Source organism: Tamandua tetradactyla, chromosome 7, assembly GCF_023851605.1.
Source record: "Tamandua tetradactyla isolate mTamTet1 chromosome 7, mTamTet1.pri, whole genome shotgun sequence".
Classification (NCBI taxonomy): Eukaryota; Metazoa; Chordata; class Mammalia; order Pilosa; family Myrmecophagidae; genus Tamandua; species Tamandua tetradactyla.
Genome location: NC_135333.1, coordinates 147948053 through 147968260, shown reverse-complemented (window position 1 = coordinate 147968260; position 20208 = coordinate 147948053). Strand labels below are relative to the sequence as shown.

General features: G+C 34.6%; 1 protein-coding gene across 6 annotated transcripts in view; it reads right to left on the bottom strand.

The window, feature by feature from the left end:
* The window catches only part of SYT1 (synaptotagmin 1), a 1262805-nt gene that overhangs the window by 638939 nt on the left and 603658 nt on the right, over positions 1-20208 (bottom strand). For all 6 annotated transcript variants that reach the window (XM_077111509.1, XM_077111511.1, XM_077111507.1 and 3 more), the window contains one exon: positions 19978-20123. The gene's annotated coding sequence lies outside the window, so the exon portion shown is untranslated. The remainder of the gene's footprint in view (positions 1-19977; positions 20124-20208) is intronic.

Genomic DNA, 20208 nt, shown 5'->3' with positions numbered 1-20208 from the left:
GATTCTCATATGCATAAGGCTACTCTTGACAAATCTCTCACCAGTACTTGGAGTCACTGCCAGCACAGGGACAAGCCCTGTCTGTTCCAAAACAATGACAAGGAGAAACAAGAGTATAACTCCAAGAGCTCCTTTTCTATCCTTGTACAGCACTGCCATGCTCCAGGCCAAAGTTTCTCTTCCTTGCTCTTCCTGCCCATCTCCTGACATAAGATACACACACACATTGGTTCAAACTGGAGCCCTGGAAGTTTCTTGTGGTTTTCTCCATTTATGGGTGTTTCCCCTCTATTATTACCCCAGGTTGATCTTAGGGGAATGGGCCAGTAAGTGTATGATCACTAAAACGGTGGTCTTACAAAATGAAAACTTTACGTCCTTATAATATTTATGATTCCTGACACTTACACAACACTTAGACTTTCTATAACATATTATAGGAGTTATTTTAAGAAAAGAAATTCATGACAGAAGTGATCCTCATAAATTCTGAAATTTCTATCAGAAGATCTTACATTTTTAATCTAAAGATGTTTATTTCATTAACATATTTGCTATAGTAGATAATTTCAGCAAGTATTAAGTTGTATTTTCCTTTATAGTAGTAAATTATGGGCTGATTTTTTAAAAGTACAGTTAGAGACGGGAAAACACTATGCTTTCTGGAGGCCTAGAATTTAATAAACATTTGCTCTTACTGAGGCACTAAATGAAACTGAAATCACATTTTATATAAAGTCTTGTGTAACAAGATATTAAATTTGTATCAAAATCCCAAGTAGTAATATATCAGGCAATCAGAGTAGCCATAAAGACATATGACCAGATAATTATTCAAATTTAGATTTGGTTGGGGCCTATTAAGATCAAAATTAGAGTTTTGTAATCCTTTACTTTGAAAATCAAAACACTTAGAGATATAATATTATAAAGGCTAGCAGTAATTTAATTTATGGGCACACATCATTTCCCTCATATCCATGCATGCTGAATGGGAAAATATTATTACAAAATAGTAAATTGATAAGACAGGAATCTGGCACTGATCCATACAAGTGATTCAAAAATTTACTTAAACCTTTAAAATTTCCACATACATAACAGAAATGAAACCATATTTAATTCTCATGAATAGAATTCTTAGATTGAAGACTTCACATAAGAATAGAATTTTAACGTTATTTTAGAAAGCTCCTCTAGGTCAGTTTAAGAGAAACATTGTTTCAATGAAATAGTATGGTTGAAGCTTGCCATTAAAGTGCAGTTTGTATATATATATATATTTATCTTCTATTCTGACATGGAGAACACTGATGTGTTAAAGAATTAGAGCAGTGTAGAGGTTTTATAGACTATAGTTGAAAATCTGCCACCTCTCTGAAAGCCATACATCTCTACTTAATAACCCATTCTCTAAGGGCCTTGGGATTTCAGAGAAATTTAAATAAATCAGCCTTGATTTTTCAGACAGAATTAGAGAACCTCTGATTTATGGAGCACTCAAACTCATACCTGAAATAGTGTAGTGACAAAATAGGAGACAATTTTAGATAAATGTCAACTAAGATTACAGTTAAAACTCTTGCTCAATTGGGTCTTGACTGTGTGGTGTGATCTTTTGTAGCTTTGTTTTATCAACATATCAGATGGCACTTGTATTTTATAGACTCTTTCAACATTTATTACTGCCTCAAAGGAAGAAATACATATAAATTGAAAAAAGTGCAGAGAACTGATTTAGGACCAAATTAAAGTTTAAACGATAAACTCAAAATATTATTCTATCTTATACTCTACCAGCGCTGTAAAAAGAAACTTTTTTTTTTTTTTGCTACTGGAGCTGGCAACCAGTTTAAATCTGTTTAAGATCAAATCTTATCATCTTTTTGACATTGTTTTCCAAGTGGACTGGCTTAGTTTATGTTTACTCATTTTTTTTCTATTCAGTATATAAAATTTCAAATTGGAGATATAATTAGGAGAAAACAGAGTAGTTGGCTTCCCCCAATGAGTACTAGTTTAACAAAGAACTTATCTGCACCTTCCATCCTTGGTCAAATAATAAAAGATAACTACAATATTTTCTCTGGACATAAGTTCATATTAGAATGAAATAAGGCAGTGACCCTCAAAAATTTCATGCTAAATTCTGTTATTTTTTTAAATGAATTTATTGTTCAAAATGCATTTTAAAACATGATTGCAGTGCATATTAATTACAAAATTAATACATGTTTGCTTTTGCAGAAACAGGTCGAAATTTTGGAAATATGGAAGAAAAAGACCTTCTGTCTCTTTCCTCACCTTCTAATTGCCCAACCCCCTCGGCACACAGAAGATTACTCTGGTATATTAATCTACAGCATTTCCTTTATGAATATGTATGACTGTATACCTAAAATTGGGATTGTATTTATGATAAGAAAAACCTTGTCCTCTGCTTTTGGTCTTTTCAAATTATTTTATGAATATAGCCCCATGTTATCAAATATTCTTCCAGTTTCCATGTCCACATAATATCCTATCATATATCTGTAGTATCTTGTATTTAACTCTTCCCTTATTTTAAGAAACATGCTTTCACTCCTGCACTAAGTGTGCACAATGTAGTGGGTCATATGGGGTTACAAGTTGAGGAATATATGGCTTCTACTCAAGAGACAGACGTCTGAACAAATACTATTAGAGAATAAGCAAATGATAAAAATAATACAAAATAGAAATAAAATTCAGCTACATATAAAGAAATAGTCCCAAATTTAAAATACATTGATGTTCCCATATTGAGTAAAAACTGAATTCAGTCAAAGGTGATTTTTTTACATTCATTATTTTTTCCCTTACTTAGGAAGTTTAAGTCATGTATTCAGAGTTTCCATATTTCAATTTATTGGTATATTTAAATTCAAGTGAAAATTTCCATATGTTTATGCAGTTTATATTGAAAATTGACATTATTTCCATTTTTACACCATCGAATTAGAAATGAATTAGGTCAAAATCTCTGAATCCTTAAGCGAGTGACCCTGGTAGTATTTGTGCTTCAACCAGTGAAACCAACCAGCATCTACCCTTAGGCTCCAGGACAGCTCACCTAGATAAAGTGTTTTAAGCAGTTTAGAAAAGATCTTTTGGGATAATTATAATAATGTCCTCCCTGCATCAAAATAATAGAGTCTAGGAAAAAAATAATATTTTATTTGAAGGAATTATTTGGTCATATGTTGAGTAAAGAAATGTTTTTGTATTTTCAGCTGTTTATCTTCTATAGAGCATCTGGAGTATAGGCTAACTGAAATTACATTTTATGCAGTCAATTTTTAAAGTACAATTAATAATTTCTATTTGAAAACATTCACCATATATAACAAACAAATTAGCCCCAGAACTCCCAGCCCACACTTCATCTGCTCAGTAGAGAGCCTGTTGGCATCAGTTCCTGGGGATGATTTGCAGAAGACCGTCCTCCTAAATCCCTAGCAATCCCTGGATATCCTCCAGAACCAACCTTAATTTAAGCATGAGGGAGAATTAGTACAGAGGTTCCCTCCAGCTCCAAAGCTAGGAGATATTTAATCACTGCTTTGGCTGTGCCAGGGCAATGAGCACATCAGGGCATGACTCATCCCTGGATGAGTGGAGTCTGGAGTGGTGCTGGGTGGATGAGAGCTTAATCATACTCTGTCCCTTTCACAGTTGGAGCATCGAGTCTATTTAGAGTTTTCTTTACGCCTGAGATCATGTTTGATCTACTGACCTGAAGATGAAGAATTCCCACTAAGTATTGCTGAATCATTTGACAATTTGTTTTGTCTTTTCTCTCCATCTCTTTACTCTCCTTATTGGTGGAAGGTAAGAGATGATCTCAGATACCTCCAGCACTTTTAATTTCATTTCATTGAAATAAACTTGTTTTTCTGCCTGGTTTAACTTTTGTTATATTTTGGACTCTTTTAATTTCTTTTGAAACACAAACAGTTTAGAATTCTTGATTTTAGGCCAATTCCAGTGCTGATACTCAGTGTCACTGTACTACACTGAGAAATTTATATATGGCTCTTAATAAGATTATTATTAATTGCCCCAAATTTCAGTGTACCTGGGAGCCGATATTATTAAACCTTGAGGACTTACCTGCCAAGTATATGACTTGAACCATCTGTTTTCTATTTAATAATAATAGCATTTCATATGTGCCAGACGCTGTCCTAAGCAATATTATGTTTATTTAAGTAAGTAGTATAGTATTTAAAGCCTCACAAAAATCCCCATGAGATAAATTTTATCATCTCCATTTTATAAATCTAGAAACTGAGACTTGACTTAATGTTGATTTTTCTAGATCCCAAAAGCAAGTAAGTGGCAGACCATAGAGTGAAATCCAAGTTTGTCTGAATCTATATACCATGACCTTAACCAAATATGCTACTTCACAAGAAAATCCTACTGACTAAAAGCTATAGAAGTATTTAGATAGTCTTTGAAGTAGCTAACTTCCCTGAAAAAGGAAATATGTTTTCTCTGAATCTGAGGTAACCTAGCCAGAGTTTTCATTTTAGAGAAATTATAACATTTTAAATGAAGAGCCAGACCTTTACCTGGACAAACTTTTGCTGGAATTTAGAAAGATTTGACTGCATTCAATGCTAATAGCTAAAGTAATAATGTATACCAAAGATCTTAAGTTTGTATTTGGAAAATTCTTCCTCAAATGTGAGTCCAAAATTTTATAACATAAATTTGGTACTGGGATCCATTTTATTCACATACTGTCAAATGAAAATCCTGGTAGATATTTTATTCATGCGATTTCTCAACATAAGTTTCCAAGATATTAAGCAGTGTAATTATTTTCAAAAGTAGTACATGCAGTAACAGCAACAGAAGTATAATTTTAAAATTAGGCTATTTTCACATCAGCTCTATAGCACAGATTTTAGAATACACTTGAAGTGTGGTACTTATAAAAACACTTATCAAAAACACAACTAGGTGATGGCTACACCCACACTTGCAAAGGAGAATTCCCAAAAGCATTTTGAAACTTTCACATAGTTGGAAATCCACCCCCCCCACACACATACACATTATTTTAAAATTCCAACAATTTCATGCCATGATTATTTCTCTTATAACAGAGTGTCCTGGAAGAATTAAGTGCATTTTAACTTCACTGCCTTGCCATGTGTGCATTTACCTGCCATCTTTCCTCTCTAATTGTTGCTCCCTCTTTCAGTATGTGACCTTTCACTTTCACTAAGGGGAAAGCAGAACTGATGGTTCTATTTTATGATATAGGCAATAGACACAGCTTGGCTGCCACTTCTGTTACTGTCTTCAGGACTCCTCTCCAACAGGAGACTTTAAAGCTTCACATCTTTCCATCTTGCTTCCTGTGTAGTGCTCAACTGGTAATAGCAGACTACCTTAGGAAGAATGCAGTTTGGCTCTGAGTAATAACCTATCTGATTGTGTCTAAGCAATGCTAAGGACAGCCTGCCCCTAGTGCCTTAAATGGTCTACCTTGGGAATTGTATGTTTACAGCTAATTGCAACAAGGTGCAGAACTTCTAGCGGCTGAGCTGAATTCACATGAGCAACCAAAGGGGATATACACATCCGTGTTATCCCGGAAAAGGGCATACTGATATACTGATAAAGATTTTCAATAATTGCACAAACCAACCAAAAATATATTTGTGTGATTGGTCTATTCATGGCATTCCAAACAAATCATACTGCATCCTGTATTTTGCAAATGGGGACCTTGGAGGTTGAGAGAAAAAACTGCAGGCATAACATTTAGCTAATGTAATCTATCCTTTCATTTGAATTATGAAACAATGTAATCACGGCTCTGTGCTGACAACAGTATTCTTAAAACTGCTACTTTTGTAAGGTAGACTGTGATTTTTCCCCTAAGCCATTCGTTTATTCTCATCTCCACCCCTTTATTATTCCAGTGCTTGAAATTCTGATGGAAAGATGTATTTTTAAGTGTTCTTGCCCTTGAAAAAAATATTGGCAGGCTCCCGGTAAATCTCTTAAAGCAGTGAAACTGCATTCATATTTTGTAATACATTGACAGATGAAAGAAGACAGACAACGGTATGGTCTAGGACCAAGGCAGCCAGGTGCTTGTAAGGATTATGTTTGCTAATTTAGAAAGGACAGGGAAAGAAAGCGGTGCACATCAGCAGTCTAAAAACAAGAACAGAAGCAGGGGCGAATTCAAGCTGTGTCGTTTATTCCATCACTGCTGTGCATGTACATCGCTCCTCTCCTGCTTTACTTTATTCTTCCATTTCTTCAGATTTCGCCCACACAGATTGTTGCTGCCGCCTAGTCTCCACCAAGGGAGATAGGAGGGTGGACTGGCAGCTTCAGCTCCCTGGAGAGCTGGTGCAAACACAGTCCTGGAAATCAGCTCACCGCAAGTGCCCAACACCTTCTGAGCACTGAGATTACACTCTACTAACATGCTTGCAGTTCCATATTTTAAGCTCTGTGTAATTACAAATGTCTAATATGCTCGTAAGATCACCCATAGGAAAACATTAGTAGAAACTCTCTTTATTTCAGAACAATTTGCATGCACTTTTTTCCCCCTCTGTCTTAAAATCAGGGCAGGATTGAGCGGCTGTGCACTTGCCGTAGGATAATGAGAGAGAGCTGTTTACTTCGGGGGCTTTTGGATCAAGCTTTTAAGGAGAGCAATTATAATTGTATCCATGCCAGGATAAGGAGGTACAATCATGATAAAATGGATGTGATTTTATTTTCTTTTTTCAGCCTCTTCAGATATGAATGAGGTTCATTGCACCATCGTCTCCAAGGACCTGTGAAAAGCATTCCTTCAGTGACAAAGTGCCTTACACCAACTTATAAGGTGTGATGGTAAAATAACAAGGACCTTCTAACAAATACCACAATGAATGTTGACCTTCTAAGAAAGCGTCCTGGGAGGCTGTATGTTGATTGCAGTGAGGCTACCAAGGCTTGAGACATTTTTTGGAACTCCTCTTCTGGAATTGCATTCAGAGAGATGGTTTTAAAAAGCACCCAAGAAAATGGATTTCATTACCTTGTAGGCACACTTCAGTTCACACTGCTGTAAGGAAACTCAGAATGAGTTTAAGAACTCGGATGTTTCATAACCAGTTTGAATTGATGGTATAGTATTTGTTACTAACGGTATCTACCAGTTTCTGATTTTTCTAAACAGAATCTCCCAATTCAGGTGTGCATGAAATGCTTATTGAATTTCAACAAGCACTTCATGAATTTCTCAGTGCCTAGCAAGACTGATTAAATAATATCTAGACCATTTCCATAGAAATGGACTTATTATTACTAGCCTCCAATATTTCACATGACAGATCAAGAGAAAATAATATTTTAAAAACTCATAGAAAAGCATGGTTCATGAGTTTTCAGTAGTTCCAGAAAATGAGATTGTCATCTTGGGGTGGAAACTGACATAGTGAACAGCATAAACTTCAAAAGAAATGGAATGCAGAAAACTGAAAAGGTTATAATTAAAAATAAAATAATGGCTTCATGGTTTTGACGTCAATGACCAACAGAGGAAAATAAAATATAATTTTTCAGTTGCATATGAATAATTCAATCAGGAGCTATACAAAGTCTTCTCAAACATCATTTTTTGGTTTCTTATGTGTTTCATTTTTTTCTTCTTTCTTTTCAAATTTACAAGATTTTTACATTTAAAAACCTTGGTTATGTTTAAAGTTAAGTAACCACTGAAGGCACCTACATATAAGTCTTAAAAGCAAGTTTTGTTTTGTCATGTAAGGACCAATATAATATAAAATGCCTCTTAAAATTAGTAGTGAGTTATTCTAAATGATTCTCTAAAATACTATGGATCATCAACTATTATCAAAGTAATACCCTTCTAATTAAGTAAGACAGTTTAATAGAATTTCCAAATGCCAGCAATGTCACAGCTGGATTACATTCCAAATGTTTATATACCAAAGCTGCAAAATGTAATTTAGAGCATGTATCAAATGTGCATGGGCAAAGTAAATTATTTATTTCATTCTATATTTGATGTGATCTTTTTCGTGTGTGCTCCGACTCAGGCAGTTACTAGGCAGATGGATTTTGTATGAGAGAGGAAAGAGTGATATCCAACTATATCCAAAAACTTTTAAAGTTTAGTTCGATGCAATGATTTGGAATGCTCCCATTCAATCATGATCAATTTCTGAAGGGGGAAAAAAAAACACCTAATACCAATTTCTCAGTTTTGTGCTTCCCTCCCCAGTAACCAACATGGCGATCAAGTCTGTGGCTGGAAAGGTGTAGCCAAAAAAACTTCTAACAGATGCAGCACTGTATGCAAAAGCACGCTGAAACCCAAGGGCTTTCCCGTCTTATCGCTGCTGTCCTAATGGAGTATGATGTGGTTGATTGTTTTGATTATCACCCCCTTTTTTTTTCACCTAGTGATTATTTTCCTCTATTAATGGAGATATAATCAAGGTATTTGCTGCATGCTGAGATTTGCCATGTTGTAGTACACACACAAAATATGAGAGCTCAACTATTCTGTTTTGTAAGCATTACAAATGTTCAAGCCAGTGGTTCATGCATTTGTCACTTTTCAATATCTTAGCATCCATCTCTCTTTAGGATCTTTCTATTCAAAGTGTGATACAGGAACAAGCAGCATTGATATTACCTGGGAGTTTGTTAGAAATGCAGAATCACAAACCACTCTTTAGACCTACAGAATCAAAATCTTAATAATTTTAATAATATATCTAGCAAATCTTAGGCACCTTAATCTTTAAGAAGCACTTGGAGACAGAAAAAATATGATGTGAATTCTTGTTAAACTCTTTAAAAAGCTTTGTGGCTTTGGCCAACCAAGGATCATATTTCTCATCTAGAAGATTAGAATGATAATATGTTATTGTTTTTTTAAATTTATATGTTTTGGCATTAAACAGGATTTCTCTGCCTCCTTCCATAGATAACCAAAATCCTTAATATTCTTTTGGGATATCTACCTGCACAATCCTTCAAAATATAGTATCTGACAAAATTCTCTGCAGCACATAGTCAAATGAACTTCAATCCTTGCTCAGTCTCTTTCAAGATTTTTATGAAAATTAAATCAAATAAAGTTAATTCTAGCAGTTTTTCTGGAACATAATATAAGAATTCGATGATGTTTACCGAATGAGTATTAATTTGCTCCTAAATAGCTGAGTAAACTAAATGTTACATTGTTTAGTTTGTCTAAATCCAGTAGAATATAAGACCCAACTCAATGGACAGAGTTTCATGAGATTCTTGGAGATATATTTGTTTTCTAGAAACCAGAGTTATTATCTAGTCCTTAGACTATTTTGACCATGAAGGCCTTCTGCACTCAAATGTTTTATTTCTTAATTATCTGGCCATGGTACTTTCCTATCTCTTTTCTTTCCTTTTTCCAACTATACCTAACCTTATTCATTACTCGAAATTTCTACCCCTTCAAGGTTGCTAGTATTAGCACTTAATTTGAAAAAGTTTTAAAAAATGAATTCCCACAAGTAAATTTCTAATACTAAGTAATCTTCCCATAAATAATCATATATTAAAAAGGATATTTCTTAGTCCAGATGAATTTATATTTTGTTGTTATATTCATTGTGATGTTCACACACAGATTTTTATTCTTTTATTTAAAAAGATCTGAACACCTACTAGGCACAATTCTCAGCAATGGCTATTTGCCAGTTTAGAAATAGAGAAAAAGCACTGCTCACATGGAACTTAAGGTCTAATGGAGGGGGAAAATTAGAAAAGCAAATGAACAAAATATATTGTATGTTAGATAGTGATAGACGATATATAGAATAATTTGTCCATGAGAAAGGCACTGTGTGGTTGAAATTTTCAATGGGAAACAAGAAAGCCTCTCTGAGAAAGTAACACTTGACAAATACATGGAGAAGGAGAAGGATTGATCCATGCAAATATCAGATGGAAGAGCATTTCAGCCTTGGGGAATAGCAAGTTCAGAGGTCTCAGGGTGAGAATGAATCTGGCTTGCCTTAAGAACAGTAAGAAGTCCAGTGTTTCTGAAGCAGTGTGCACAAGAGTAGAGAGAGAAGGCATATGGTCAGATCATTTCAAGCTTTGTAAGCCAGTCTAAGGACTTTGGCTTTTACTCCAGTGAGATGATAATATGTTATAAAATTTTGAGCAGAGAAGTGACATAATTTGTGCTTTAAAAAGTGACTGGCTACTATCATTAGAGTAAAATGAATGGGGGGAAAATAAAATAAAATAGATTATTTAGAAGCTATTGCAATAATCAAGGCAAGCAGTGATGGTGGCTCAGATTAATGTGGCAGTGAGACATCATTACATTCAGCATATATTTTGAAGGTATAGCCAGGTGAATTTGCTGTCAGATTGGATTTGGGATGTGAAAAAAAACTTAGAAAACTAGTAGGTCTTTTGTATGAACAGTTGGAAGACTGGAATTGCTTTCAACTGAGATGGGGAAAATTTCAAGAGGAGCGGGCTTAGGGAATGCTGTAGACAGGAGAGGCCAGGTTACATGTCGGTAACATACAGTAACAATCTCAGAGACATAAGAAACAAAAGTTTATTTTTCACTCATGCTACATGTGCAGGTGAGGTCAGTTGAGGGTTGTATTTTACCTTCAAAGACATATTTACTTATACTTCCTATCATTTTCAGTATATTTTAATACAAATTGCTTTAAACATTGCAGTACACAGACAACCAAAGAAAAGAAACTCAAGAGTGGCCAAAAGGAATTTTGCCAAAGGTCTTCATATCTCTGAAATGCAAAGACTGGAACCAACTAACTTAGCCTTCATCATCTTGATCCGATTCTCATTGGTTATGGGGATTCATTTTCTCTAATCTTCTTCTGGTTCCCCCTCCTCTTTTTCCTCCCAAGGAGAGAAATTTGGTCTTTCTATATGCATTTCCGCATGGTACAGAACTAATGTACAATGCCACACAGTCTAACCCTTTGATCTCCTGTCTGTTATAGTAAAAGCAGAAAAAATACCTCTTGAGCAACTCTACCAAGGGATTACAGGCTATGTATTTCAAAGCACTTGAGATTAAAGCAATTTATCTTTTGGCAACTTCAATTGATTCTCTATTTCTCAGTTTAGAATTTTATCTTAATTCATCTTTATAAATTCCAAGTATCTCCAAAAAATCCCCATTTTTCATTTGCTTTTTCAACATTTCCTCTATTTTCTTCAAAATATCTATTTTAAAGTCCTGTCTACTAATTCCAAAATCAGTCATCTATGGGTCTGTTTCCATTGTCTGTTTTTTTCTCTTTGATTTGGTTGGAAATCTGCCTTTTTAAAATGCATAGTATTTTTAGCTGACTATGAGATAATGTATATGAAAATTTGTAGAGAATGTGGGGGTTCTCCAAAGAGTATTTAGTCTTTTCATTGCCGGGCAAATGGAGTGGGGATTAACTAATAAATCTAATCATGGATGAGCTGGCTTGAGGGTGGATTTTAGTGTCAAGTCTTTCTCTACTTTTGGTTCATTGACTGCCTTTGGATGTAGCCTTCCAGCTACACCTGAGGTGTTTTCAGGCGAGTTCTGAACACTAACCCTGGTTTGCATAAAACGTAAAGATTATCAAAGATTTTTCTTTGATTTTTTTGGAACTTAATGACCCATGCAGCTTTAAATTTAGAAAATATCTTGAGTGAAAACCAAGATATTTTTTAATTTTGTGACCCATGCAGCTTTAAATTTAGAAAATATCTTGAGTGAAAACCAACACAGTGTGGATTGAGTTCTTTGCACAACTCTCCTTATGGGGATCCTGGCCTCTCACCTTATTTATTCATTTTTTTTTTTTTATGATTCTTTTCTTTTTAATTTATTGCCCAAAGCTATGCTGCTTCTCTACCTTTTAGGAGAGCGCTTTCTTCCAGGGTCTCTGTTGTGCTCATCATTCCTTCTCCGGGTTTAAACTCTTGAGGGAAAAGGTAGCTATAAAATGTTCATTTGCTCCCTGGTCTGTGCGCATCGCAGCACCCAAACAGATGGGATGTACCTGCTGATCAGTACCCGGAAAATGCTGGAGGATGGACAGTTCCCCATTTCCCCCTCTCCCACCCAGGAGGCGACCACTGATGCCTGGGGCCCGTTCAGCTGGGCACACCCCAGTAATGGACAGTGCCCTGAGTCATGGACCCAGGGTTGTGGACAGTCCCCTGTCTGTACCTCGCCTCTCACTTCATGGGGCCTTAGTGGGCACTCACATCCACAGTGGCTACCTCCCTTTCTTTTTCTAATAACAGCTTTATTGATACATGACTCACGCAGCAGAAAATTCACCCCTTAAAAGTTGTACCATTCATGTATTTTAGTGTATTCTCAAATATGTGGTCAATACCACAAACCAAGTTTAAAACATTTTCATCACCCCAGTAACATACCCAGTGCCCTATTCCCCCTCTCCCTATTTTCTACTCCCCCCCCCCACCCCCAGTCCCTGGCATCTGTTAATCTATTTTTTGTCTCTCTGAACCTCTCACATAAATGAAATCATAGAGTAAAAAAAAAGTTCATTTACTTAATCTTGCAACTGCTTGTTTCTTAGAGATTATATCCCCTTGTTGCCTTAGCAATTCTCCAAAGCCTATAATCTTTCATTTTGTTTTGGGTGCATGCTCCGGAAATCGAACCTGGATCTTCCACACGGAAGGTGAGCATTCTACCACTGAACCACCTGTGCACCCAGCCTATAATGTTTTTAAAACTATAGATTAGGTTTCTCTTTTTGTACTCCAGTGGAACATCTGTCTGTTACCAACTGCACCATCTTAGCCAAATTTGGAATCCACCTACATAACACTTTTCTTTTCATCTTATATGCTGATTAAGTTTTGGTTTTCCCCTTTTACAGTATAAGCTTCCTTACAGCAGGGAGTTTACTTGTGTTGTTCATTATTGTATTTTAATTTCCCATTAACAGTGATTTATCACATAAAAGGAAATAAATGAATTTGTGTTGAACAGATGAATAAACAAAGTCCACATAAAATACATATGTCTCAAAATCCATCTACTCCTTTCTTTCCATCTATTGTTAGAAGCAGCTAAAGTTTGGGAAAAATTTCTGTTTGGGGAATCTGAAAAGACATGTTAAATTATCTTCTCTGATGTCCATATTTTATTACCTATAGATTGTGTAGAATAATAGCTATCTCACCTGCTAGATCCAAATATTAAAAGGCACAATGTTTGTGAAAGAAACTTTAAAATCTCAAAGCAGAGTACAACTAGCAGTTACATCTGTACTTCCTCACATCTCTGAATAATAAGCATGCTAATAACTGGTCTATAGTCCATTTTCAATTAATAGTCCAAATTAATTAGAAGGATGAAAAAAGAAAGTAAAAAATAAATATTTCTTTCTAGTTCCTTTTAATGATATCTATTTTCCCCTATATTTCAACTCAGATTTGCTTAGTCCATACGAACATAGAATTGTTATACAACGACTGAATGAAACCTACAGTTTCTATTGGATGTTATTTTAAAAAGCCTATTTAAATTAGTGACACTTGAAAGTTTTTGTTATTTTAACCATGAGAAATGATTACAGTAGACTCAGTGTTTAGAAGTTCAAAAACCATTCTTCTACTTGATTGCTAGAATTTGTTCCTTTTTTTTTTTTTTTTTTGCTAAGGTCAATGGGAATTTATGAAGTAATAGTTTCCCATCACTTAGACCCAGGGAGACCTGTATTAGTTTTGGACAAGAGTTTATATTCAACTTATTACTTTCTACTGATAAAGACAGTCTAGGGATACTTATAAAATTCTTATCTAGATAAATACTGAAGCAAAAAATACCTATGCAAATCATTATCAAGAAGAAAAGTCATTTTAATTTTCATTGAATTGAAATTATGTTATCTATGCATTCACAAAAAACAGTTCCTTAAGAAAAAAAATTAACCAAGTTTAATATAAGCAGAAGATTACTATGACCCTCTCTTTCATTGTTTCAGAATCTGTTATCACCAAAAATATACTCAGCAAATTTTAATAAATATGTTCATTAATTCAGGAATTCAACACACTTTTATTTAGTATTTTTGTTTGCCACCATGTAGTAAAGCTATCAATGAATTAATTTAACATACAAATAAGCAAAAGTATATACTTTTCTCAAGTTTTGAGAATTGGTTATGAAAACAAGTATCGACTACGTATATACAATAAAATCAACGCTATTGTCATTTTTGATGTTCATTGGGCTGCCTAATCTTTGTCTGGAAAGAGGTGATCTTTTAAAATAAAAAGAAATTGCTTTCCCCCAATTACAGAAGTTATGTCTGTTTATTTTAGAAATTTTGATATAAACAAAAGAGAAATTAAATCACCCATAACCCTACCACTTTTTTTTTTTTGTATGCTGTATGGCAGGGTTACATTTCATTATTTTTCCATGTGAGTATCCCATTATTGCAGCACCATTTGTTGATTTTTTTTACTTGTTTTTTTATTGTTTATTTTTGCTTATTTTTTTTTTTTTTGGAAACTGCATGAACCGGGAATCAAACCCAGGTCTCCCACATGGCAGGTGAGAACTTTACCACTGCACCAAACTACCTTTGTACCCTCTTAACCTTACCATTTTTAACTCCTGTTAATATTGTGATATATATTCCCACATATGAATATGTATTTATAATTTTATGATGGGAAATTTCAAGCATATTCAAAATAAACAAGGACAAAAAAACTATTATGTATCTTTTACCAAGTGTTAAAAATTATCAACATTCTGCCATTCTCAAAGCATTCATACTTTTTATAGTCAAATATTAAATTTTCAGTTTTTGATGAAAATTTACCTACACTGATAACGGACAAATCTTTGGAGTACCATTTTAACATTTTAACCTTATAGAATGTTTCCCCTCCCCTGAAAGCTACTTAATGCCATTTCCAGTAAATCTCACCTTTTCCGCCTCTATACCCCATCCCTTTTGATGAACAGAAGTTTAAATTTTGAAGAAATTTAATTTATCAATATTTTTTTTTGGTTACTACTTTCTATGTTTTATGTAAGAAATTTTTGACTACTCACAAGACCAAAAAAATTCTACTGTCTTTTTTTTCATAAACTCCATATATTTAACTAGTATAATTAGGCCTATGATCAACCTCAGATTAATCTTTGAGTACATTGTGAAGAAGTGTTCAAAGTTCATTTTTCCACATACTTATATACTTGTTCCAGCACCATTTATTGAAAGATGTAGTCAATATTTCATGAACTAGTATGGTGTAATTTATTTGAAGTCCCTTATCAAAATAAGGGTAGCAATTTTTTATTCCAACTTTGTTAAGAGATTTTACCATAAACGACAGTTGAGTGCTATAAAATTATTTTTCTTAAATGGTTATTCAATTTTATAAAATAATTCTTGTGCATCTATTTTGATGACCAATTGTGCTTTTGTCTTTTATTTTGTCATAAGGGTTGATTACAATGATGCATTTTCTTTCTGTTTTCTAATAATGCATATTCTGTTTATTAGACAAAGCTGATGGAAAATTTATGCAGAAAATACAGAATTCCAGTAAAATCACCCTTATTATTAACATTTTGCATTGGTGTGGTATAGTTGTTACAAATGATGAGAGAATAGTGTTAGAATTGTACTATTATATATATCATGATTTACAAATAAGATTCAATTGTGTGTTATACAGCCCGATGCTACGTTTTTTTCATTTTTATTCTGGTTATATATTTTTTATATGCTCTATGTTGAGGGTCACATTTCATTCTATTCCCATGTTAGTATCCCATTATTGCAGCATTACTTGTTAATTTTGGGTGTGTGGTGGTGGGGGGTAGTGCATGGGCTGGGAATCGAACCCGGGTCTCCCGCATCGCAGGCAAGAATTCTAGCACTGAACTACCCTTGCACCCCCTATTCTGATAACATTTTTACCACCTAAAATTTCCCCTTTTAACCACATTCAAATATGTAAATCAGCGCTGTTACTTACATTTACAATGTCGTACTATCCAAACCAACATCCATTACCAAAACTTTTCCATCACCCAAAATAGAAACACTGTACAACTTGAACATTAACTCCACATTCTCTATACCCATCCTTGCCTCTGGTAACCTATATTCTAATTTCTGACATAATAAATTTACTTATTCAAATTTTTTCCTGTTAGTGAGATCATACAATTTTTGTCCTTTTGTGTCTGACTTATTTCTCTCAACATGAGATCTTCAAAGTTCATCTACATTATCACATGTACCAAAAGTCCATTCTTTTTTATGACTGAATAGTATCCCACTGTATGTATGTACCACATTTTGCTCATCCATTCATTGGTTGATGGACACTTGTGTCTTATGTATGAGACTTTATGCATTTTAGAATCTATTCATTAAAGTAGTAGGGCCTCCTCTCTCTCTCTTTCTCTAAGCCAAACTGCAAATAAACTCACTACTCTTCCCTGTATGAGAGTTACACCCAGTGGTGTAACTCCCCCTGACAACATGGGACAAGACTCCCAGGGATGATCCTGGCCCTGGCACCATGGGATTGGCTATGCCTTCTTGACCAAAAAGGGGAGAAGAAATAAGTCAAGATTAAGTTTCAGTGGCTGAGAGATTTCAAATAGAGTTGAGAGGTCATTCTGGAGGCTATTCTTATGCAAGCTTCAGCCACATATTACAAATGGCCACAGTATGCCAAGCCTCAACCAACAGTATTTCTGAAAACTCTAAAGAATACCCTGGGCTCTAGCTAAGATTCTCTAAAAGTTTTAGTTATTGGTTTTTTTGTTTGTTTGTTTGTTTTTTTCAGAAACCTAAAGTCTCCAGATTTCTCCTATGTCAGATAAGCTCTGAAACCCAGAGGTACCAGTCTTCCCAAGAATATCAGTCAGCTTCATTCCTCTACCCCATAAAATGAGCACCTCTTTTCAGCAACAAGAAGTTAACAATTACCATTGCCCAGATATCCCTGAAGATTGAGAGAATGATCAAATGAGAGGAAGGAGTGGTAACTGAGAAGTTAGGAATTAACAAATGGCTATGACTATTGACTCATTATATAGATATTTATTTTTAGTTTTTATCATATTAGAACAGCCAGAAGAGAACACCTGATAATTCTGAACTACAATCTAGGAGCCTTGATCTTTGATAATGATTATATAACTATACAGCTTTTATCTTGTCACTGCGTGATTGTAAAAACCTTGTGACTGACAATCCCTTTATCTAATGTATTGGTAGATGAGAAATAAAGACATGCATGAAAAAAAAGTAGTGGGCCTCTTTTAGCTAATATCTGGACAGTATTCTTCTTTGTTTGCAAATAACCCTTTCAAATTTAAAAAATGATCCCAACCTATTTTAAAAATATGAGAAATCTGAACAGACAATTTACAAAACCTTGCATCATTTTATGAAACCATGTTTAGTGTTCCCTACAAAAATTCAAATGTATTTAAACAAGATACAATTTTTAGCATATCAAAATGAAAAAAAAAATGACAGAGACTATACACTGCTAGAAGACTCATAATTTGACATTACATTTCTGGAAAGTTTTGACAATATGCATCAAAAATTGAAAATAATCATAATTTTGAGTGAATAATTGTGATTATATAAATTTATCCTAGGGACACATTCAATTATATGGTTGTAGATGTTTCTATAAGAGTACAAAATCTAACACTGTTCAAAATAGGTGTTTTTGCATTTCTGGCTTGGTTATTGAAATATAGGCAGATGTATCTTACCCCAGGTTTCCACACAAATGGCTAAAAAAAAAAAGATTGGCGTCAGGGGGTAACTGTATGAGGCTGCAAGTAGAAAGGAATCATCAATCTTTTGAAACTTTGATGAATTTAGGTTAGATAGCATGCAGGTAGGTTTGGAACCACAGAGGCATTACGGGATTTCTATGAAAACACGAAATCTGGAAAACTAATCAGGAAAGAGCACTGTCAAAATGCCATCACTGCCACAGTTTCGAAACTGGGACTGTTTTTTTGTTGGGACCAGATCATACAAAAATAAGGATGTTAAATTTGCATGTAATATAGATCTCAGAAAGAGAAACATAATATATGGATTAGGACAGTGATGAAATAAACACAAAAAGAAAACATTTTAGAGCTGAAAAAAATGCCAAAACATTTTTCAAAAACAATTTTACCTAAGGAAAAGAATCCCGTGCCTAGACATAACTTAGCAGTATAAAGGATGAGGAAAACCAAAACAAGTGATAAAACCTCTACAAATACCCTTATAACAAAAAATCAGGTTCTCATCAAACATTTGTGCAATTCTGAACGTAAGAAAATGACACCACCCTCCCAAAAAATAAGAAAATATTTTAGGAAAACGATCGCAAGTCCTAAATTGTTTGTACAACCAAATCTTTATTTCTATGCAAGGGCAGTGGGAAGACATTCTCAGATATTAAAAGGCCAATATAATTTCTTAAAAGTAAAAGTAATTACTCCAAAATGTATTCCAATTGACTGAGTTCAATTAAATGAAAAATAGAAGAACAATAAATGGGTGATTTGAAAGGGATTTAAACTGTACAATAGGTTCATGGTTAACCAAAGATTTTAATCTAATAAAATACTCATGGTTAAAAAGTAATTAAAAGATTAAAAATTGTTCATGGAAATGAAATTATTTTTAAAATATTAATTAAAACTACTGTTTAGATTATATCAAGAAAAACAGAGAGAAGGTATATATATGTGGAAAGCAAGAGAAACAAGACTTTTAAAAAATTGTATCAAAGTCCTGGCAGCCAATTTATTGAAAAAGATGAACTCGACAGTAACAAGATTATAAAGACAAACATTTTTCATATTCCACCACTGAGTGCAATCCCAGGTTTCATAATTTTTAATGACTTTCAGATATTGACTAAAAGCCCCATTTTTCTATTATGAAATCTAGTTTGTTCTAATGCAAAAGTTACATCCTCTTTCCTTTTCAAAGCTTCTTTCCTTCTTCCCTCTGGGACGTGTCGCTGTCATCTCTTACCTGCAGCACCCTAATGTGGGAAGCACCCCCTGTGGTGACTAGTTATGACCTTTCCTCTTTCTCTCTGCCCTGCCTTTCACCCCACACATAGACTCAATCAACTAAGTTGTCATTTCTCATCAAGCTGACTCTTGCCCAGCTACCTTACTCAGATGTGTTCCATAGATAAACCCTTACCTGCCAAACTCCGGACCTCAGTTTGTTTCCAACACAGTTCTCTCAGCTCTGCCTCTCCAGGGCCCTAAGCCAACTTCAGGTATTTTCAGGTTTGACAAGGTCACCAATGGAGTGCCTGTCCAACCAACACCTGTCAGTCTTTCTGAGCATTATCTTTTAAGCTTGTTCTTAGCTGCAGGTGGGGAGGTGCCAAAGGCCTGCACCTGTGGGCACTCCTACACCTCCCCTCATAGAATTCCTTACTATCTTCATGGCCTCTCTTTCTCTAATGAATTTTTAGCTTTGGCTCAAGTATTAATGTCATGAGTAATGGGCTAAAAGTAGAAGAACCAGTTTTGGATGCCTCCTTTGCAAGTTCTGCATACAAGTTCTAGTACCTTGAATGAAAGGAGACTTTGCACTGATTGTCTCAGATTTGAGGCCAGACTTGATGATGGGAACAGACTCATTTTAACAATCTGTTACATCCTTAACCCACTCTACAAATCCGGCTCCTACGTGCCGTTCTCACCCCCACCTACTCCATGCATGTTCTCCCTAGAATACCATTCCTTTAAAGTTTTGCATGGCTGGATTTTGATCTTCATTCAGAAATTAGAAAATGCCATCTCCTCAGAGAGATCTTCACTGCTCATTTATCTAAAATACATCATCCCACCTTCCCTATGACTCTTAATGCCATTACCTTTTTTATCGTCTTCATATCACTTATTGATATCTCCAATACGATATTTCTCTTCCAACTTGAAAGTCAATTCCAGGGACGCAGCGAACTTATTTGTCTTGTACTCTGCTTAATCCCCAGAAACTAGAAAATTGCCTGTGGGACATCTAGAAAGACATGGAGAAAGTAAAAAAAAAAAAATTTTTTTAAAGGATAGGTAAAATTAAACCACAAGTAAAAACTTAAGAAATA